This window comes from Bombina bombina, chromosome 4, assembly GCF_027579735.1.
Source record: "Bombina bombina isolate aBomBom1 chromosome 4, aBomBom1.pri, whole genome shotgun sequence".
NCBI lineage: Eukaryota > Metazoa > Chordata > Amphibia > Anura > Bombinatoridae > Bombina > Bombina bombina.
In genome coordinates, this window is record NC_069502.1 from 292,705,399 (window position 1) to 292,730,081 (window position 24,683).

Genomic DNA, 24,683 nt, shown 5'->3' on the forward strand with positions numbered 1-24,683 from the left:
AAAAGCTTACCTCATTACGGATTGAGGGTTTTACATGTGAGTGCATATCTTACCACTTTTGTTCTTAATAAATTTATTGCATAAACAGTATCATGCCATGTACTCTTTTTTCTCTCTTTGACTACATCTACCTGAGAAACTGGGGACCAGAGAACACAGGCTGAAGTACCATACTCCGGAGAGACACTTAGGCTCCAGCTACAAAATTCTGGAAGTTTCCACAAGACAAGGACCATACACAAGATCACAGGGAAGGACCCCAAAATATCCAATTCCCAAGACTACAGTGCTGAGGCTCTTCATCTCGCTAACCTCAGAAGGGACAGCTAATACTCCTTATATGATCAAACATTACCTCATATGATTGAGGAAATTTCCGGTAAGGAGACACCCACTCATTTACCATATTATTGATTTCGCTCCTGCACCTATTTGGGACTTGCTTAAGAATATTTCTGAACTAATTTTTACATTTGCCATTGACTTCATATACAAATTCTGTACTTATATCTGTAGTTCCATATTGTATTTAGTTGCGCTGAATTACCACGATTTCTTCTCTTTCTTTCTATATTACCTACTGTGCTAGGGGTACACATAATCATTGGTTCATGCTGCACAATACTATGTTACAGTTAACTTGATATTTACATATATACATCTCCCTCTACTGTATATACACCCCCGAACCCGGATATTAACTGGGGGCAAGATCTAATTGAGCACTGGTCACATCCTTTGCTGTTTATATATATATATATATATATATATATATATATATATATATATATATATATATATATAGTATTTTGGTACAATATATATCTATAAATAAGTATATGTTACGGCTAAAGTAAGAAATCCAAGTAATCATAGGATTACCCTGGTAAAATGGACATTAACCAAGCGGCTGTGGGTAAGGCCCGATGTACTGTAATTCCCCCATCTATGCTATTTATTTTGCCTCTGGGTTCAAGGAAGGCGCCCCACCGATCCTCGGGCATCCACCCCAAGTGAACCTTGGGGGATGAGGGTTACAGGGGGGCTTCTCTCCCCTTGAACCTCCCAGGAGGAGGACAAAAAGATAGTGAAGATGGGGGAATTACAGTGCATTCTATATATGTTTGATGCAGTGACTCCCCACTCTGAGGGGATTTATGATCATACATAGGGCTTTACCCACATCCACTTGGGTAATGGCCATTTAATCTTGGTAATCCTAGGATTAGCCAATATCTGAATTTACTCACAACATATACATGGTTATATATAGGTATTAATATATACAGATACTGTATATATAAAAATTAATTTAAATTATGGTGGAAATAAAAGTCTGAGATTAATATCCTCCATGTTACAAAATTAAATCAATAAAAATGGTTGCATAGGAAATTAGCACATCTAGGCAAGTATCCTGCTTGCCTTTACACAGGAAATCTCCATATACACTGTTACAAATGCACAAGAGGATTCTGGGTAAGATATGCTTATTAGATATGCAACATCTCAGATTTTTTGCTTCATACTTTGTTAACACCAGCGATTCCCTAATAGGGAGAGTGCAGCAAATATAGAAATCATCGCTAGATAGCCTGTTTCGTTCTTGTTGAAACTCATCAGTAGCAGATAGATTTCTGATTGCTGCTTAGGTAAAGCTCATTTCAGGGTTAAATCGAAATTCATTAAAATGATGGTGAAGATAAAAGTCTGAGATTAAAATCCTCCATGTCACAAAAGTAGATCAATAAAAAATTGTTGCTTAGCAGTGATTTCTGTATTTGCTGCACTCTCCCTATTAGGGAATCGCTATGTAACACAGTATGAAGAAAAAAAATCTGAGATGTTGGATATCTAATTTGCATATCTTACCCAGAATTCTCTTGTGCATTGGTAACAGTGTATATGGAGGTTTCCTGGGTAAAAGCAAGCGGGGATACTTGCTAGTTGCTAGATGTGATGTGCAACAATTTTTATTGATTTACATATATATATAGGCATATCTATTTAGGAATACATAGAACATATTCCTCTATGTGCAGAACATTGGAATGTGAAGTATTTACAGTAAATGCACAGTATAACACTTTATTAAATATGAATATTGCATAAATATGCTTTTACATGTTTTCATCTACTTAACTGCAAAGGGCTCCAATGCACTTATATGTACTGTATGTCTATATGTATATATACAGTATATATATATATAGATATATATATATATATATATATATATATATATATATATATATATAAATCAATGTAAATATTTGCATAGGAAATTAGTACATCTAAGCAAGTATCCCCGCTTGCCCCCAGAAATTCTTAATATGCAATGTTTCCAATGCACAAGAGAATTGTGGGTAAGATGTGCAAATTAGGTATGCAAATTCTCAGTTTTTTTGCTTCAAAATACTGTTTTAACACAGCGATCCTTTTAAACAGGAATATGACAGCAAACCAGAAATCACTCACTATACAAGCCTGTTTCGTTCATAATTTATATATATATATATATATATATATATATATATATATATATATATATATATATATATATATATATATATATATATATATACAGTTATATATATATACAGTTGCAAGAAAAAGTATATATACAGTTGCAAGAAAAAGTATGTGAACCCTTTGGAATTATATGGATTTCTGCACAAATTGGTCATAAAATGTGATCTGATCATCATCTAAGTCACAACAATAGACAATCACAGTCTGCTTAAACTAATAACACACAAAGAATGAAATGTTGCCATGTTTTTATTGAACACACCATGTAAACATTCACAGTGCAGGTGGAAAAAGTATGTGAACCCCTAGACTAATGACATCTCTAAGAGCTAATTGGAGTCAGATGGCAGCCAACTGGAGTCCAATCAATGAGATGAGATTGGAGGTGTTGGTTACAGCTGCCCTGCCCTATAAAAAACACACACCAGTTCTGGGTTTGCTTTTCACAAGAAGCATTGCCTGATGTGAATGATGCCTCGCACAAAAGAGCTCTCAGAAGACCTACGATTAAGAATTGTTGACTTGCATAAAGCTGGAAAGGGTTATAAAAGTATCTCCAAAAGCCTTGCTGTTCATCAGTCCACGGTAAGACAAATTCTCTATAAATGGAGAAAGTTCAGCACTGCTGCTACTCTCCATAGAAGTGGCCATCCTGTAAAGATGACTGCAAGAGCACAGCGCAGACTGCTCAATGAGGTGAAGAAGAATCCTAGAGTGTCAGCTAAAGACTTACAAAAGTCACTGGCAAATGCTAACATCACTGTTAGCGAATCTTCAATACGTAAAACACTAAACAAGAATGAATTTCATGGGAGGATACCACAGAGGAAGCCATTGCTGTCCAAACAAAACATTGCTGCACATTTACAGTTTGCACAAGAGCACCTGGATGTTCCACAGCAGTACTGGCAAAATATTCTGTGGACAGATGAAACCAAAGTTGAGTTGTTTGGAAGAAACACACAACACTGTGTGGCGAAAAAGAGGCACAGCACACCAACATCAAAACCTCATTCCAACTGTGAAGTATGGTGGTGGGGGCATCATGGTTTGGGGCTGCTTTGCTGCGTCAGGGCCTGGACGGATTGCTATCATCAAAGGAAAAATTAATTCCCAAGTTTATCAAGACATTTTGCAGGAGAACTTAAGGCCATCTGTCTACCAGCTGAAGCTCAACAGAAGATGGGTGTTGCAACAGGACAATGACCCAAAGCATAGAAGTAAATCAACAACAGAATGGCTTAAGCAGAACAAAATACGCCTTCTTAAGTGGCCCAGTCAGAGTTCTGACCTCAACCCGATTGAGATGCTGTGGCATGACCTCAAGAAAGCGATTCACACCAGACATCCCAAGAATATTGCTGAACTGAAACAGTTCTGTAAAGAGGAAGGGTCAAGAATTACTCCTGACCGTTGTGCACGTCTGATCTGCAACTACAGGAAACGTTTGGTTGAAGTTATTGCTGCCAAAGGAGGTTCAACCAGTTATTAAATCCAAGGGTTCACATACTTTTTCCACCTGCACTGTGAATGTTTACATGGTGTGTTCAATAAAAACATGGCAACATTTCATTCTTTGTCTGTTATTAGTTTAAGCAGACTGTGATTGTCTATTGTTGTGACTTAGATAATGATCAGATCACATTTTATGACCAATTTGTGCAAAAATCCATATAATTCCAAAGGGTTCACATACTTTTTCTTGCAACTGTATATGTATATATGTCTGTAAAAACATATATGCACATATAAATATATAAATATATATGTACATATATATATATATATATATATATATATATATATACAGTCATGGCCAAAAATATTGGCACCCCTGCATTTCTGTCAGATAATGCACCACTTGACATTAATGTTAAGGCATTCTTATGTTTATTTCTTTTGTTTGTATTGGTATGACACAAAGTAGTGGAAAAAATTCTGACACATTCCATGCGAAACTCCAAAAATGGACTGGACAAAATTATTTGCACCTTCTCAAAATTGTAAGAAATAATTGCATTTTAAGTTTGAGATGCTCCTGTAATTTGTAATTAAACTCACCTGTATCAATTAACAGGTGCTGACAATATAGACATCACACCTGCAACCAGTTAACATGGTGAAAAATTGACTCAACCTTTCTGTTGTGTGTCTCTTTGTTCTGACCCTGAACATGGAGAAGAGAAAGAGCAGCAAAGAATTGTCTGAGGATTTGAGAATAAAAATTGTGGAAAAGCATGGACAATTTAAAGGTTACAAGTCCATCTCCAGAGATCTTAATGTTTGTGTGTCCATTGTGCGCAACATTATCAATATGTTTACAGTCCATGGCACTGTAGCTAATCTCCCTGGACATGGACGAAAGAGAAAAATGTATCAAAGATTGCAATTAATTGTTCGAATGGTGGATAAAGAAAATTGATCAACTTCCAGACAAATTCAAGCTGACCTTCAGGCACAGGGTACAAATGTCTCAGCTCGCACTTTACCTCCCCATCTCAATAAAAAGTCCTATTATAGGTTAAAACAAAGTATATTTATTTGTGTAGCAATTTATAAAACAATATGTGCAGCATAAAGAGCTTATATGGAAGTCTCCCTGGATTACAAAATCTAATTAGATACTCATGCTTGTGCTTTTATAGAAATAAAAGTCAGATCAACTTCTGATGTGAATATAAAAATCGCATAAACAATGGAGCAATAAAATAAACAATAAAACTGAAAAACAATACTGATTCCACCTTAACACCTAAATTGGTATTGTCCTTATAGACTTATTTTTGTAATTAAGGATATATATCCTCATGTAGCATAGTCACATTCAGATGCAGTATGTAAATGGCTGTCATAGCTCTTACCTGTCGACACATGTCAAGATTTCACCTGATAAGTATAATTACCTGGAGGATGAGTTCTGCCTGTCAGCAATGTTTACTGTTTGTAAGGATAAAAGGATTCAGCCTTACCGGTATCCTAAGAAACATATAGCTGACAATTTTGACTTGTAGCGTTCTGCTCCAGTGATCCGTGTACTTCCCGGCATCTCCCTGAGGGCCCACATGATTCCGATGATGTCACTTTCCTTTGGAAAAAACAGTGGACCCAGAGCAGCTACTATGTTGCATGCCCAGGCGTATTTGCAGGAACACAAAGAAAACAAATGGCCGTTTGCGGTATTACACCTCTCCCTGTTCTTGGTTTCAAGATTTTACAGGTTAAGGGTTATTCTTCTTGATATCCTCTGTTTGGCAGTACTGGAAATCCTCAAATGGAGTTCAGCAATAAGTCAACGCATTTCACCCTAGTAGGGGCTTTATCAAGACATCATGAAGTATCATAGTGCATGGTGTATCAAGGTGCATAGTCATGCACCATTAAGTATCATAGTCAGGTAAGTGTTTTTGTATGATGCCAGTATCCTTCACAGTGGGGTTTGTTCTATGCACCAAAGGGTGAACAGTTGCTGATTATAATGATGAGTCACTTGCAACAGGGGCAGGACTACTATTGCTGCAGCAGGTGCAGTGGCACCAGAGCCCAAGTGCTGGATGGTCTATAGCAGCCAGTCTATACATAGGCGTGCACCCATGTGGTCATTATTCGATACTCACATCACAATACAGTGCAGCGTTTTCACTATTAATATATTCTGTCATTATACAGTAGAGCATATTCATCAGAATATACATACTCAAAATATTTATACAGAGCAGTGTACTTTTCAGGGTATATGTATCAGGGTCTAGTATATAGAAATCACATCATTATATAGCATATATATATGTGTGTATGGAAGGCAGATTCTGGTGCTTAATAATACACAACTGTGAAAAGCAGAAGTATTAAATCACTCTTGAAGCTGTGGCCTCAAAGAGATTTACAGTAAAGTCTTACAATTTTCTTGTATATGTAGATGAGTGAAAGGGTTATAGGTAGGCACTGAAATGCAGTCTTTCTGAAATGTTTTGTTTATTAGTTCTAGACATTATCCCAGTTCGTTATCACATTTGTTATTCTAGATTAATTTTAATCGGCCATAAGGTAAATTTTTTATATGCAAACAGAAGAGTGGTGCTTACCTATTCCGGGGGTCCCTGCTATTCAGGCAGCGTTATCTTCAGCGTAGGCACTCATCTCCTCCATCTGACCATAGTTCCTGGAGCCCAGATTGACGCGCCTCCGTTTCCGGCGCACTCTGCAAACAGTGGAATCCAAGTGTACTTCCGGGCTACACAGGATGAAGGTCACAGCATGCAGCATACACCAGAGCGATGTGTGTAAAAACCTTTATAATCCAAGGAAAAGTAAGTGTGCCAGCCAAACAGTATAAAAGAGAGTAGTCTTTATTGGGGTACGTAATAAAAACAAATACAGAGCCAAAGCTCCATTAGCAAGAGGTCAGGGTTACAGCTCGACAGACTGCAGACATGTTATGCGTGGCTCTCCACGCTTGTTCACTGCTGTCTGAAAGCTGTATGTCTGGCCTCCATTTAAAGGGGACTCAATCAAATAAAATCAATTAAGTTAAACCTTACCTACTTAAATACAATATTGAATCTATACATAAGTTAAAGTAGAGAGCAAAAGGATACCCATGTTCTAGATACAACAATATATACAATGTAAAGCTTATAACAGAATGTAACAAGAAAATACCAGAGGTATATGGAATTACAAAAATAGGATACTTATTTATGGCTATATCTATTTTATTAACTATAGATTTTCTTAGATAAATAAATTAACATCACTTTCTTTGTTGATGCCCAAGGGGTGTCTGGTGTTTAATAGACAAATCCATTTGGCTTCCTTATATCTGAGTTTGTACTCCCTATCACCTCCACGTTTATGTTTAGGGACATAGTTAATTGCCTGAATGGAGACCAATGAAGCATCTCCCTGATGCATAGTTTTAAAGTGTTTTGAAACTGGGGTGATCGTATCTGGGTCCTCAATGTCTCTCACATGTTCTAATGCCCTGTCTTTTAGGAAACGTTTAGTTCTTCCTACATACTGAATCTGGCATCCCCTACAGGTCAGAAGGTAGATGACATTGGTGGACTTGCAATTTAATTGAAATCTAATATCATATTCACGTCCTGTAATAGTTGACTTAAATTTTGAGCCCTCTTTGACAAAGTTACAGGTTTTACACCTGTGTGCTTTACATTTAAAGAAACCCAGTTTATTTGGTAACCAAGTTCAAGTATTTAGAATAGGTAAGTCAGAAGGAGCTACCATATTGCCACTTGTTTTCCCTTTTCAGGGTACAAATTTGCAGCCCTCACTGGCCACTTTTTCTAAGCATGGATCTACAGCCAAAATGGGTAGGCTCTGTTTTATGATATTACAAATTTTGTTAAATTCCAAGATAAACTGGGTACTGAACACTACCTTATTCTCTTTGTGTTGTAGGTTTCTTTTTTTGTACTGTAACAAATTATCCCTAGGTATCTGATCTACCTCTTTTTTGGTGTTTTTTAATAGGGTGTCAGGATAACCCCTATCGAGCAATCTATGCTCAAGTATCTGACATTGTTTTTCATAATTTTCTGTATCAGAACAAATCCGTCTAGTTCTTACAAATTGACCCTTTGGGATAGCGTTTTTAACATGACAAGGGTGACATGACCTAAAATTTAGAATTGTTTTGCCTCCTGTGGGTCTTCTGTATACTGTAGTACTTATCAAATTAGTACTTGGATCCACAGCCAACTCCAAGTCTAAAAATGTTATAGTGATTTTGTTGTGTTCTGCAGTGAATTTTAAATTCATGTTGTTAGAGTTAATAGCTTCCAGAAATTTTTCATTCCATTCCACACCACCAACAGTTCATCAATTTATCTGCCATAATAAACAAAATGTTGTTTGAAAAGGTTGTCATCTCCATATACGTGGCAGGCTTCCCACCAACCCATGAAAAGGTTGGCATAGGAGGGGGCAAATTTTGCCCCCATAGCGGTGCTATGTCTCTGGAGATAGCAATCCTTACCAAAAATGAAAAAATTGTGTTCAAGTAAAATTTCTATAGCTGTTTGCACAAAATAAATAACATCCTTACTGTAATTAGAAAAATTATTCAAAAAATAAGCCACAGCAGATAGACCCAGGTGGTGTGGAATGGAGGTATAAAGTGATGTAACATCAATGGTTAGAAAGCGATAGGATTCTTGCCATTTAATTTTTGTTACACTGTTCAGGACCTGTGTAGAGTCCTTGATGTAACTCATTAAATCCAATAGCAAGGGTTGAATAAAATTGTCAACTAATTCTGACAATGGTTCAAGGAGGGAACCCACCCCTGATATGATCGGTCTACCTGGGGGGTGCATGCTGTCTTTGTGTAATTTATGGACAAAATAAAAGATAGGTGTGAGAGGTGCTTGAGGGAGTAAGGTATCAAAATATGTATCCTTAAAAGCTCCTGCCTGTTTCCCTAACTCCAAAATGTCCTTTAATTTAGCCTTGAATTTTAGAGTTGGATTAAAGAAAAGTTTGGTAATTATATACCTCCTCATCCTTTAGTTGCCTTAGTGCTTCTGAGATATAATACTCATGGTCCATAACAACCACGTTCCCGCCCTTATCGGACTCTTTAATCACAATTTCACTGTTTGATTTTAATTTATTTAGAGCTTTTCTCTGTTCTAATGACAAATTATGTGAATATTGGTGTTTATATGTCTTTTTGATAACCAAACTCTCTGATAAGGTTTTTAATTTGTGTTCAACTGTGCACTGAAAAACATCAATGCTCTTGCTTCTACTGTGTATAGGGTAAAATATGCTTTTTTGCATGCTAGGTCTGAAGGTCACCACTGTATCACGTGTCTCTATGTCTGAGATGGCATCAAGCATAGTGGTAAGATCCAGCACCAGACATTGTTCACTGAAAGATAATACATCTTTATTGAGATCTTGTTTCTGCAAATCCATATTTATGGCCTGTTCAGCACCATCCATGGACCCTGAAGAATGTTGTTTAAGAGTCAATTTTCTCACAAATTTGTTCACATCATGGATGGTGCCGAACAAATGAGCAGTAGACGCATACCCAAGTCCTAGGCTAAGTACCTCCCTTTCTGTTACTGTTAATTCATATTTAGAGAGATTAACCACATTTTTTATACATATTTCTTTATCTGTTTTTGTGTCTGATACCTGATTCTGCCTCCCTTTGTATTTGCCTCTGCCCCTACTGCCCCTTCTTGTTTTTTTTCTTTTGGGCTTTGCGCCTGTGCGGCAATCATTTTTTGATAATATATCTTCCTCCTGTGTTGGTATATGTCAGGTTTCAGTCAAGATCCTATATTTCCCTGTAGGGAGAGATATAAGGATAGATTGTGAATCCAACTGTAGATAAAAGTATCTTAGAATAAATATAGTATCACTTTCAAACTTATAGGAGTGTGGAAGAATTGCTGACTTAGGAAGGTAAAGCATTTAAATGAAAATGGTTTCATTTATTAAGGCAACAATCCTACCATTACTATTAGGTTAACTTATCATAATCATAACCTATAGCCAATAGGTGGCAACAAGTTTGGCAGGTTATGTTATGAATAAAAACCTTGTGATAAATTTTACAAGTTAATGTAATATTGGTTAAGACAGATAGTATGGATGTTTAACAGGCAATCATAAAATAACCAACTTGAATAACTGTACCGGAGAGATAAAGTCAGGAGTCAAGGAAGTGAAAATATCGATACCTGAGGTAATTGCTTACTGTTACCGCTTTGGATTAGCCTGAAGGAGTTGAGGATCGAGTTTGGAACACGCTAGGAGAGCGTGTGATTCAAGCGTGTGCTGCGGCTTCCCGATGGTAAGAGGAACAGCTGAGATGGCGGGTGACGTCACCACGGACTCCGGCTCTGAAGGTAACACAGACAGCTGCGGTAGACAGCGTGATTAGGTTGTGAATCTGTCAGTTGCGAGAAAGCTGAATACTGATCGATCAGAGAACAAAAATAGGAATGAGATGGAACTTGTAACTTTAGAAATTAACAACAAAGTAGAAACGTATTGTAGCAATGGTTCAAAGACTTGTAGTAACAATTCCAGGCGAGGCTAAGGTAAATGACTGATGTAGTCAAAAATTACTAAGCAATGAATGAACTGAGGGTGGGGTTTTTATACAGATGGCAACTGGTGTCAGATAACCTTAAAGGTACAGGTGTAAATCATGACAGAACTCCCCCCTCAAAGATCCACTCCGGGGATCATGGTTTAGGTCTATCAGGATTTCTTCTGTGGAACAAAGAAACCAAACGGGGTGCAGAGAGGTTCGTAGCAGGTTCCCAGGAATCGTCCTCATCCGGATAACCCTTCCAATGTACTAAGTATTGAAGTTTTCCCCCATGACGTCGAGAATCTTTAATAGAGGCGACCTCATATTCCAAGTCCACATCATGAAGTATATCAGGATCCTTAGGTATGGAATCGTCATTCCGTGTAGACTTGTAAGGCTTCAACAATGATACATGGAACGTGGGGTGTATTCGGAATTTGTCAGGCAATGAAAGAGTAACAGCATTTTGATTCACTATTGCTTTAATAGAATAGGGACCAATGAATAAGGAGGACAATTTACGGGACGGATATGGTAACCTCAAGTTATGTGTTGATAACCAGACTTTGTCCCCGATTTGATAATTTGGTGATGGTAAATGTTTTCTATCATAGTAGAGTTTATGCAAAGTCTTAGAGTGAGCAATATTGTCTTTCACTGTAGTGAACGTATCAGATATGGTGTTGATTAAGTCATTGACTTGTGGGCAAGAACTATCCTGTAAATCTTCCTGGTGAAATATTGGATGGAACCCGTAGTTGATGTAGAAGGGTGAGAACTTAGTGGTACTATTCACAGAATTGTTGTGTGCAAATTCTGCATATGTTAACAGAGATGACCAGTTATCCTGTTTGTTGTTAATGAAACAACGTAAGAATTGTTCAAGCCATTGATTAGTCCTCTCCGTTTGCCCATTAGTCTGAGGGTGGAAAGAGGTACTTAACCGACGGCGTATTTTCAATGTTTTACATAATTCATGCCAAAATCTACTAGTGAATTGGGTTCCACGATCTGATGTTATACTAAGTGGTAACCCATGATATTTGATGACATGATGTATAAGAAGCTGAGCTGTTTCTGAAGAGGTTGGTAATTTAGTGGTAGGAATGAAGTGTGCCATCTTGCTGAATATATCAACAACAACCAATATGGTTGTATGATTGGAAGACTTAGGTAATTCTACTATAAAGTCTAATGCTATGTCAGTCCAAGGTCGTGATGGTATAGGTAAAGGTAGTAAGTGCCCTGTGGGTCGTTGGTGTTGTGTCTTGGAGACTGTACATATTTTACAAGAACTTATGTAGTCAGTAATATCAGTTTTCATACTTGGCCACCAAAAATGCCTGGTAATCAATTCTGTAGTTTTTGAAATTCCTGGATGACCTGCCAAAGGAGTGTCGTGATAGCTATACAGAATTTTCTCTCTTAATGTGTGTGGTACATATACAAGATTGTCATGATAATAAAGACCATTGGTTCCCAATGTTACTAGTGTTTTAGGTAATTCAGAATCTGATACTAGATGTGTTTTTAATAGGCTAGTTATATCCTCTGTGAGACCTATGATGTTATCATGAGGAATTATAGAGTGATGAGTATTTTGAGATGAAGGTTTATCTGGTATTCTAGAGAGTGCATCTGCTTTCAAATTTTTGTTAGAAGGTCTATAAGTTATTAAATAATTAAATCTATTGAAGAATAGATTCCATCTCACCTGGCGAGCTGTAAGAGTTCTATTTGTTTTCAAGTATTGTAAGTTCCTGTGGTCAGTGTATATTAAAATGGGTAAAGTGGTTCCTTCTAACAGATGCCTCCAGTGTTCAAACGAGGCCTTAATGGCTAGAAGTTCCTTCTCTCCTATTGCATAATTGATTTCTGATTCTGACATCACCCGTGAAAAGAAAGCAACAGGATGTAGTGGGTGTTTTAAACTCTGTCTTTGTGACAGAACTGCTCCAATAGCATAGTCTGAAGCATCTACTTCAATGACATATTGTAATGAGGGGTTAGGGTATGACAGAATAGGTGCGGAAGTGAATCTATGTTTTAATGTTTCAAATGCTTTTTGTGCTTCCTCAGACCAGTGGAATTTGATGTTATTCTTTGTGAGGCTAGTGAGGGGTTTAGAGATATGAGCAAAGTTTTTAATAAACTTTCTGTAAAAGTTTGCAAACCCCATAAACCTCTGTATATGTTTCTTGGAGGTAGGGGTAGGCCATTCCAAGATAGCTGTTATTTTATTTTTTTCCATATCTATTCCTTCAGGAGAAATTACATAACCCAGAAAAGTAATGCTATTGGAGTTAAAGACACATTTTTCTGGCTTTGCATACAAGTGGTGTTGACGTAACCTAGAAAGTACAGTGCGAACATGTTTTATATGATCTGACTTAGATTTTGAGTATATAAGTATGTCGTCTAAATAAATGACAACATATATATCTAACAGATCTTTAAACACATCATTTATTAGATACTGAAAGGTGGCGGGCGCATTGCAAAGCCCGAATGGCATCACTGTATATTCGTACAGTCCGTAACGCGTACGGAAAGCAGTGAGCCATTCGTCACCTTGTCTTACTCTTATGAGGTTATATGCACCTCTCAGGTCTAATTTAGTAAAGTATGAAGCCCCCTCAAGTCTTTCGATTAATTCTGGAATTAGGGATAGTGGATACCTGTTTTTTACAGTTCTGCAATTAAGTTCTCTGTAATCCACTATGGGTCTAATTGTGCCATCTTTATTCTTGACAAAGAACATTCCAGCTCCAGCTGGAGAGGTCGATGGTCTTATAAACCCCTTACGAAGATTCTCTTCTAAGTAATCTTTTAAATACTCTAATTCATTTTTGGAAAGAGGGAAAATATGCCCACATGGTATATCAGCGCCAGGAACAAGGTCTATAGGACAGTCATACTTCCTATGGGGAGGAAGATTTTCTGACTCTCTTTTGCAGAATACGTCAGAAAATTCAGAGTATTCAGATGGTATGTTATTATGCTCAGTTTGTAAAATGTAATGACTGGATATACAGGTTGTTTTACAATAATCAGAAGAAAATATAACATCAGAGGTTTTCCAAGATATAGTGGGATCATGTAAATTTAACCATGAGTAACCTAAAACCAAAGGATATATGGGAGAAGGAATAACGTCAAAGGACACATATTCAATATGTGTTCCACCTATAGACACTTTTATAGGTATAGTGTGATGTGAGATAGGGCCGGATGATATTTGACTACCATCAATAACTCTGAGCAACACTGGATTTGTCTTTTTTATAAGTGGTATTTTATTTAATATAGTGAAATTCAAATCCATATAATTAGTGCTGGCTCCTGAGTCAATAATCGCCTTGGAGGTTACTCGTTGGTTCACCCACTGCAAAATAAGTGTGAGTGAGCAGTTTGTAGATCTGGAACTTTGTACATTATAACAGGTATTCATCCTTACCCCTTTTCTGACGTCCTAGTATTGGACAATCCTTTACTGTGTGTTGTGCAGCTCCACAGTACATACACAGATTATTTTGCCTTCTTCTGAGTTTTTCTTGAGGATTAAGTGGTCCTTTTATAAATCCTATGTCCATAGCCTCAGGTGTGGAAAATGTTTGACTACGTGTATTTTGTGAGGAGGGTATTGTTAGGTTTGGACGTCTAAAGGTAAAATCAGTGGAACTACGTTCAGATCTACGTTCTCTAAGACGTCTGTCTAGGCTAATTGAGAGATTAATTAACCCTTCCAACGTGTCTGGCAATTCAACTCTTGCCAATTCATCTTTAAGTGAATCACATAATCCTAACCTGAACTGGTTTTTTAACGATAAATCATTCCAACCACTGTCCTTAGAATTTTTTTTAAACTCAGTTATATAATCCTCTACAGGCTTTTTAAGTTGTTTTAATGCTCTCATACCATTTTCAGCTGTGAGCTGCTTATAGGGATCATCATACAATTGTGACATGGCATTAAAAAAAGATTCTAAGGATTGTAGTATTGGATCATTTGTTTCAAAAAATGTGTTAGCCCATATGCGAGGTTCCCCCCTTAAATAAGAGATAGATGTTAGGACTTTGACTTGATCTGTGGGGTATGTGATAGGTTTTAGTGAGAAAAGCAAATAACAAGCATTCTTGAATTCTCTGAAATGTTTTCTGTCTCCCTGGAAATGCTCAGGTGAGCTAACATTAGGTTCTAAAGCATGAGTAGTTATTTGTTTGTCAGCAATTTCTTTTATGTAGGCTTTAAGAGATGAATTTTCATGTTGCAGAGTATTTAGTGCCTGTGTAATTGTCTCTACTTTTTCAGTTAATGTCTGAACATGCGTCACTATATCTACTGGATTCATTGTGTAGGCTTAGTAATTATTGTCAGGTTTCAGTCAAGATCCTATATTTCCCTGTAGGGAGAGATATAAGGATAGATTGTGAATCCAACTGTAGATAAAAGTATCTTAGAATAAATATAGTATCACTTTCAAACTTATAGGAGTGTGGAAGAATTGCTGACTTAGGAAGGTAAAGCATTTAAATGAAAATGGTTTCATTTATTAAGGCAACAATCCTACCATTACTATTAGGTTAACTTATCATAATCATAACCTATAGCCAATAGGTGGCAACAAGTTTGGCAGGTTATGTTATGAATAAAAACCTTGTGATAAATTTTACAAGTTAATGTAATATTGGTTAAGACAGATAGTATGGATGTTTAACAGGCAATCATAAAATAACCAACTTGAATAACTGTACCGGAGAGATAAAGTCAGGAGTCAAGGAAGTGAAAATATCGATACCTGAGGTAATTGCTTACTGTTACCGCTTTGGATTAGCCTGAAGGAGTTGAGGATCGAGTTTGGAACACGCTAGCAGAGCGTGTGATTCAAGCGTGTGCTGCGGCTTCCCGATGGTAAGAGGAACAGCTGAGATGGCGGGTGACGTCACCACGGACTCCGGCTCTGAAGGTAACACAGACAGCTGCGGTAGACAGCGTGATTAGGTTGTGAATCTGTCAGTTGCGAGAAAGCTGAATACTGATCGATCAGAGAACAAAAATAGGAATGAGATGGAACTTGTAACTTTAGAAATTAACAACAAAGTAGAAACGTATTGTAGCAATGGTTCAAAGACTTGTAGTAACAATTCCAGGCGAGGCTAAGGTAAATGACTGATGTAGTCAAAAATTACTAAGCAATGAATGAACTGAGGGTGGGGTTTTTATACAGATGGCAACTGGTGTCAGATAACCTTAAAGGTACAGGTGTAAATCATGACAGTATATCTAAAACTGACATCCCTATTGTATCCACTATATCCTCATTTGAATCATGTTCTGAGGTAACCACGTCATAATCAGTTTCAGCAAATTGCACTTTCTTTACGTTTTTCTTTGGCTGTGTGTCTATCTTATTTTTGTTGAACTGATTTTGATGGCGTGGATTCATCCCTGCACTTTGCCACTGATAAACTTTATTAAATTTGTAATCTCCCTTGTCTCTTGACAATTTCTGTTTTTTGAAATCCCATAGCTCTTTAGTAAATCTAGCCATGTTATCCTCAATTTTTTTGTCATAAGATTTGATCTCCTTATCCATCCAGAACTTTTGTAAATCTAATTGCACAGTTTTAATATATTTAATAGATTCAAGTCTCTGCTGTTTCTTGTAAGTTATTAGTAGTTCCATTAGGGCAAAAGAACAGTCATCCAAGATTGTGTTACATTTTTTTATAAAATCCATGTCAGTGACAAGAAAAGAGGGAAATTTTCTTATTCTCAGTCCTCTGGGTATTCTCTTTTGTCGTAGATATAATTAAAAGGTTTTTATGTCCAAATCAAGTTTAATGTCTTTGCGTCTAAGTTTGTCTATTTGAAAAAATAGGCCATCAAGTGTTTTATCATTTTCCAATAAAATATGGTCAACATCCTGATCATATGCCTCTAAAGAAGCTGTTAAATCCTTAAACACAAAGCCACTAGGAGGGTCTGACATAATTCTGTCAATGTGTACCATACCCCAAATATAGAAAGCACTCTCTCAGCCTTAAATACTGCCGGATTTATTATGTAAAATACTAATATTTGTTATATTCCTTGTCCAGTATATGAGAGACAGGTTTTTACTCGTTAAATGTCAAAAGTCAGTTAATGTAAACACTGTGTTGTTGGAGTTATGGATTTCTTCAGCCTCGCACATGCAAAAACGCTAAAATTTATCTGCACGGTAATATGAGGAAACCCCAATAGGTCTTGCTGCCACTGACCAAATGAATGGAAAGTACCAGCAAACAGAAGAGTGGCGCTTACCAATTCCGGGGTTCCGTGCTATTCAGGCAGCGTTGTCTTCAGCATAGGCACTCGTCTCCTCCATCTGACTGTAGTTCCTGGAGCCCAGATTGATGTGCCTCCATTTCCGGCGCACTCTGCAAACAGTGAAATCCAAGTGTACTTCCGGGCTACACAGGATGAAGGTCACAGCATGCAGCATACACCAGAGCGATGTGTGTAAAAACCTTTATAATGCAAGGAAAAGTAAGTGTGCCATCCAAACAGTATAAAAGAGAGTAGTCTTTATTGGGGTACATAATAAAAACAAATACAGAGCCAAAGCTCCATTAGCAAGAGGTCAGGCTTACAGCTTGACAGACTGCAGACATGTTTTGCGTGGTTCTCCACACTTGTTCACTGCTGTCTGAAAGCTGTATGTCTGGCCTCCATTTAAAGGGGCCTCAATCAAGGACTCTACACAAGTCCTAAACAGTGTAACAAAAATTAAATGGCAAGAATCCTATCGCTTTCTAACCATTGATGTCACATCACTTTATACCTCCATTACACACCACCTGGGTCTAGCTGCTGTGGCTTATTTTTTGAATAATTTTTCTAATTACAGTAAGGATGTTATTTATTTTGTGCTAAAAGCTATATAATTTTTACTTGAACACAATTTTTTCATTTTTGGTAAGGATTGCTATCTCCAGAGACGTGGCATGGCTATGGGGGCAAAATTTGCCCCCTCCTATGCCAACCTTTTCATGAGTTGGTGGGAAGCCTGCCACATCTATGGAGATGAAAACCTTTTCAAACAACATTTTGTTTATTATGGCAGATATATTGATGACCTTTTGGTGGTGTGGAATGGGGATGAAGCAACTGTAGAAAAATTTCTGGAAGCTATTAACTCTAACAAAATAATTTTAAAATTCACTGCAGAACACAACAAAATCACTAAAAAATATTTAGACTTGGAGTTGACTGTGGATCCAAGAACTAATTTGAGTACTACAGTATACAGAAAACCCACAGGAGGCAACACAATTCTAAATTTTAAAAAAGCAATCCCAAAGGGTCAATTTGTAAGAACTAGACAGATTTGTTCTGATACAGAAAATTATGAAAAACAATGTCAGATACTTGAGCAAAGATTGCTCGATAGGGTTTATCCTGACACCCTATTAAAAAACACCAAAAAAAGAGGTAGATCAGATACCTAGGGATAATTTGTTACAGTACAAAAAAAGAAACCTACAACACAAAGAGAATAAGGTAGTGTTCAGTACCCCGTTTAACTTGGAATTTAACAAAATTTGTAATATCATAAAACAGAGCCTACCCATTTTGGCTGTAGATCCAAAAAGTGGCCAGTGAGGGCTGAAAATTTGTAGCCAGAAAGGGGAAAACAATTGGCAATATGGTACCTCCTTCTGACTTACCTATTCTAAATACTAGAACTTGGTTACCAAATAAACTGGGTTTCTTTAAATGTAAAGCACAAAGGTGTAAAACCTGTAACTTTATCAAAGAGGGCTCAAAATTTAAGTCAACTATTACAGGACGTGAATATGATATTAGATTTCAATTAAATTGCAAGTCCACCAATGCCAACTACCTTTTGACCTGTAGGGGTGCCAGATTCAGTATGTAGGAAGAACTAAACGTTTCCTAAAAGACAGGGCATTAGAACATGTGAGAGACATTGAGAACCCAGATACAGTCACCCCAGTTTCAAAACACTTTAAAACTATGCATCAGGGAGATGCTTCATTGGTCTCCATTCAGGCAATTGACTATGTCCCTAAACATAGACGTGGAGGTGATAGGGAGTACAAACTCAGTTGTAAGGAAGCCAAATGGATTTTCCTATTAAACACCAGGCACCCCTTGGGCATCAACAAAGAAAGTGATTTTTTATTTATTTATCTAAGAAAATCTATAGTTGATAAAATAGATATAGACATAAATAAGTATCCTATTTTTGTAATTCCATATACCTCTGGTATTTTCTTGTTACATTCTGTTATAAGCTTTACATTGTATATATTGTTCTATCTAGAGCATGGGTCTCCTTTTGCTCTCTACTTTAACTTATGTGTACTTTCAATATTGTATTTAAGTAGGTAAGGGTTAACTTAATTGATTTTATTTAATTGAGTCCCCTTTAAATGGAGGCCAAACATACAGCTTTCAGACAGCAGTGAACAAGCGTGGAGAACCACACGAAACATGTCTGCAGTCTGTCAAGCTGTAACCCTGACCTCTTGCTAATGGAGCTTTGGCTCTGTATTTGTTTTTATTACATACCCCAATAAAGACTACTCTCTTTATACTGTTTGGCTGGCATGCTTACTTTTCCTTGGAATATAAAGGTTTTTACACACATCGTTCTGGTATTAGGTAGCCTATATTGTTCTGTATTAGGTAGCCTACATACATGCCAAAAGTAACCATAACCAAAATAGATACAAAATACCTTATGACCAATTCAAACAAATTGGTAGAAACTGCTCAAAGTTGTATAACTTCAAAAAGGAGGCTATGGTTCTTAAAAATAGATTACTAAACAAAGGTTATGATCCACAAATCGTAGAAGATGCATACAGCAGAACTAAGGAACTCAGGCGGGATACCATGTTTTCTAAGGTGGCATGCATGAAGAGGTTGGAGAACCTGTGTTTCATCACATAAAATAGTGAAAGAGCCACAGAAATAAACAAAGAAAACACTGGCACATTCTGGACCACAAATGATATTCAGAAAAAAATCTAACTTAAAAACATCTTAGCTCCAAGCCAATTGAGATCCAGGAGGCAGGAAAAAAATGATTGGCAAGGAAAAAAATCAAAATGTTTCTTTAAATACAACAGGAAAAATCATGTTGCATGCATACATCACCTCAGTAGAAAGAAACCAACTAAACAAATTTCTTCCTCCTCCAATAACAAAATGTTTGATATACAAACCCATTGCAGTTGTAAAACGCAATTTGTAGTTTAACATATAGCAAACATTGAAAATGGGGAGAAATCCCACAACCTTTCAGCTCACTATAGGATATTTCCCAGCAAGAACCCAAAATGCCTAAAGAGGAACATGTGAAACCCGATAAGAGAGGGGGGGGGATTACAACAACTGAGGAAAAAGGAAACCTTTTGGATATATACGCTAGATACGGTACATAAACTCTCCATAGTCTGAATATTGATCTAGTAGATTTCCTTATTTAATAATTAAAAAAAAAAATCAGAAAATAAATGGGCTCAGTAAAAATCTATTTCTCTTTAAATAAAGACCACCTAAGGTTTATAAGGCTCATAAAGACTTATAACCTCATTTTCTCCTTCTTTCTAAGTCTATGTTACAAATAAAAGCTATGAGCCAAATTACAAGTGGAGCATTATTAAAGCCTCCCACGCAAGCATTAAAAAAAGTAAGCTTTTTGCTTGCGTCGCGTAGCGATTGTATTACAAGTTGAAAGTAAACTGTTTTTACTTGCAGGCTGACACAACGTTGGGTAAGAAGCCGAATATTGGGCACGGTATAACCTATTCCCCCATATAAGTCAATGGAGCAAAAAAGTGGAAAAAAAATCTCTAACACCTTACTCGCCCGCAAACACGATCGCATATTTTCAAGTGCACTAACCTGACATGAAAATATGAATATTTCACATTCCAATGTTTTTCACATAGAAGAATATGCTATATTTATTCATAAATACATATTTCTACACATATCTAATAGATTTTTGTACAAATATACAGTATATTTATACCTATGTATATACATGATTATATATAGTTATATGTATATTCACCTGATATATATAGGAATATCTATCATATCTATTTATAAATACTTACAACATATTCTGCTATGTCAAGAATAATGGAATGTAAAATATTTACAGTAAATACACACTATAACACTTTATATATATATATACATATATAAATGTGTACATATGTATTTATGTGTTTATATGTGTACTGTATATATACACACATACACATATAAAGACATAAATACACAAATATAATCATATATCTATATATATATATATATATATATATATATATATATATATATATATATCCTTTGTCTGTCTTTTTTACTAACACCTGAGACCTCATGGGCCCGATCCGATATGCAGCGTCGCCCGCAAAAGCCGTCGACGCCGAATTTTGTGCTGGTTTGGTATCCTATATACGGCGTAACCTAGAAATTATGCTCGTATATTTCTTCCTCCGCCCGTAGTTTTTTGGGCCATAGGCAGGTATACCAAACCCACGCAGTTTGGTATCCAATATACAGCGTAAGGACTTACGTGGCGAAAATTGAGAAATCATACTCCATTTTCACCTCGCCACAAAATGCAGCCGTAGTAAGCCTTACGCTGTCTATTGGAGCCCCGTAACTCCCTAAACTACCTGCAAAATAAAACCTAACACCTAACGCATGCGCAATGTCTATCTACCTGTCAACCGCGAACTGCTAAATAAAACCTAACACCTAACGCATGCGCAATGTCTATCTACCTGTCAACCGCGATCCCCCGACGCAATCCCTAATAAAGTATTTAACCCCTAAACCGCCGCTCCCGGATCCCGCCGTCACCTACATTAAAAGAATAACCCCCTAATGTGATCCCCCTAGACCGTCGCCAGCTACATACCCCTATACTGCCGCAATCTACCTTACCTGCCCCCTAAAGTGAGCACCTACCCCGCCGCCATCTACCTTACCTACCCCCTAAAGTGAGCCCCTTACACCACCGCCATCTACCTTACCTACCCCCTAAAGTGAGCCCCTTACACCGCCACCATCTACCTTACCTACCCCCTAAAGTGAGCACCTACCCTGCCTCCATCTATTTTAAAAATATTTACCCCTAATTTAATCCCCCTACACCGCTGCCACCTATATTAAACACATTAACCCCTAATCTAATCCCCCTACACCGCCGCCAGCTATATTAACTATATTAACCCTAATTATATTAGGGTTAATATAGTTAATATAGTTATTATATTATATATATTAACTATATTAACCCTAATTATATTAGGGTTAATATAGTTAATATCGTTATTATATTATATATATTAACTATATTAACCCTAATTATATTAGGGTTAATATAGTTATTATATTATATATATTAACTATATTAACCCTAATTATATTAGGGTTAATATAGTTAATATAGTTATTATATTATATATATTAACTATATTAACCCTAATTATATTAGGGTTAATATAGTTAATATCGTTATTATATTATATATATTAACTATATTAACCCTAATTATATTAGGGTTAATATAGTTAATATCATTATTATATTATATATATTAACTATATTAACCCTAATTATATTAGGGTTAAAATTGTTAATATCGTTATTATATTATATATATATTAAGTATAATAACCCTATCTAACTCTAATATCCCTAACTAAATTCTTATTAAAATAAATCTAATTAATATTAATATTATTAATTAAACTATTCCTATTTAAATCTAAATACTTACCTATAAAATAAACCCTAAAATAGCTACAATGTAATTAATAATTACATTGTAGCTATTTTAGGGTTTATATTTTTTTACAGGTAACTTGGTATTTATTTTAACTAGGTACAATAGCTATTAAATAGTTAATAACTATTTAATAGCTACCTAGTTAAAATAATGACCAATTTACCTGTAAAATAAATCCTAACCTAAGTTACAAATACACCTACACTATCAATAAATTAAATAAACTACAAATATCTAAATACAATTAAATAAACTAAACTAAATTACAAAAAAAAAACCCACTAAATTACAAAAAATAAAAAAAGATTACAAGATTTTTAAGCTAATTACACCTATTCTAAGCCCCCTAATAAAATAATAAAGCCCCCCAAAATAAAAAAATTTCCCTATCCTATTCTAAATTTAAAAAGTTAACAGCTCTTTTACCTTACCAGCCCTTAAAAGGGCCTTTTGCGGGGCATGCCCCAAAGAAAACAGCTCTTTTGCCTGTAAAAAAACCCACAATACCACCCCCCAACATTACAACCCACCACCAACATACCCCTATTCTAAACCCACCCAAACCCCACTTAAAAAAACCTAACACTACCCCCCTGAAGACATCCCTACCTTGTCTTCACCCAGCCGGGCAGAACTCTTCATCCGATCCGGGCGATGTCCAATCAAGCGGCAGAGAAGACTTCTTCCATCCGGGTGATGTCTTCAATCAAGCGGCAGAGAAGTCTTCTTCCATCCGGGCGATGTCTTCAAGCAAGCGGCAGAGAAGTCTTCTTCCATCCGGCGATGTCTTCAAGCAAAGCGGCATCTTCAATCTTCTTTCTTCGCTTCTCCGCCGCGGAGCATCCATCCGGCACGACGACTGAACGAGGAATGAGGTACCTTTAAATGACGTCATCCAAGATGGCGTCCGTCGAATTCCGATTGGCTGATAGGATTCTATCAGCCAATCAGAATTAAGGTAGAAAAATCTGATTGGCTGATTGAATCAGCCAATCAGATTCAAGTTCAATCCGATTGGTTGAACCGGCGGAGGGTTAGGGGCTCACTTTAGGGGGTAGGTAAGGTAGATGGCGGCGGGGTAGGGGCTCACTTTAGGGGGTAGGTAAGGTAGATGGCGGCGGTGTAAGGGGCTCACTTTAGGGGGTAGGTAAGGTAGATGGCGGCGGGGTAGGGGCTCACTTTAGGGCGTACATAGCATTATCCTTCAAGTTGATAAAGTTTATGATAAATGACAATTAAAGGGATGTTACATTCTAAATGTTTCTTTTATGGATATGTTGATTGGAGCAGCCATGCTAGTCCAGTGATTTAGATACCAAAATAACAAGCATATTGCATTGAGCAATGATACTTTTTTATTGGACTAACTATACATTTATAATTAGATAAGCTTTCAGAAGAAGAAAGGAAGGAATTCTTCTGAAAGCTTGTCTACTAATAAATGTATAGTTAGTCCAATAAAAAAATATCATTGCTCAATTTTAGTAAAAGTGTAGCATTTACATATGTCAAAAATATTTTTTGTTTGAAAAAATGTTCAATTAAATGTTTAAATGTAAACTGAAATAAATACTGGAGTATTTCACTTTGTACTTCATGCTAATCCTCATTGGCTGAAAAGGACAACTAACTTTGCTTTAATGATGGAGAGGGACACACATATGCAAGTGTTAAACACTGATTTATTCAGGACATACAAAAGTAGTATTAATAATGAATTTTGTAAATGTCTAACAAAGAATAAAACTTACCATTTGACTGTGGTTTCCCTTAACAGAGAGAGAAATTATCTGATAGGAAGAACAACTAACTATATAGAACATGTTTTTTTTTTATTTGAAGTGAGGGGATTACCATACATTTGAAGAAGAATATTATTGCAGGTGTTGGAGTAGGTAATTTCTGCCATGATTCTCAAAACCTATAATTAGCAGAATGATTTTATTGATTGAATGTTTTTGAAGATAGTGTCCTAAATAAATGTGTGGTTTTAAATGCTATCACTCTATGCGTAGCAGATAAGCCTTTAAGTATTGTGATAATTGGTTACATAGCAAATGGTGCGCACCAACAGCACTAAAGAGATAGTACTCCCCCTTCCTATGAATTAGAGTTTGCAATATGAAAACTTTGTATTTTGGCTTTCTTTTCTATAACATTCCAATTTATTACAAGCCAATCCATTTCAATTAGATAAGCTGTTCAGACTATAAGCACTATATACACTTAGACTGAGTAAACTAGTAAAACCT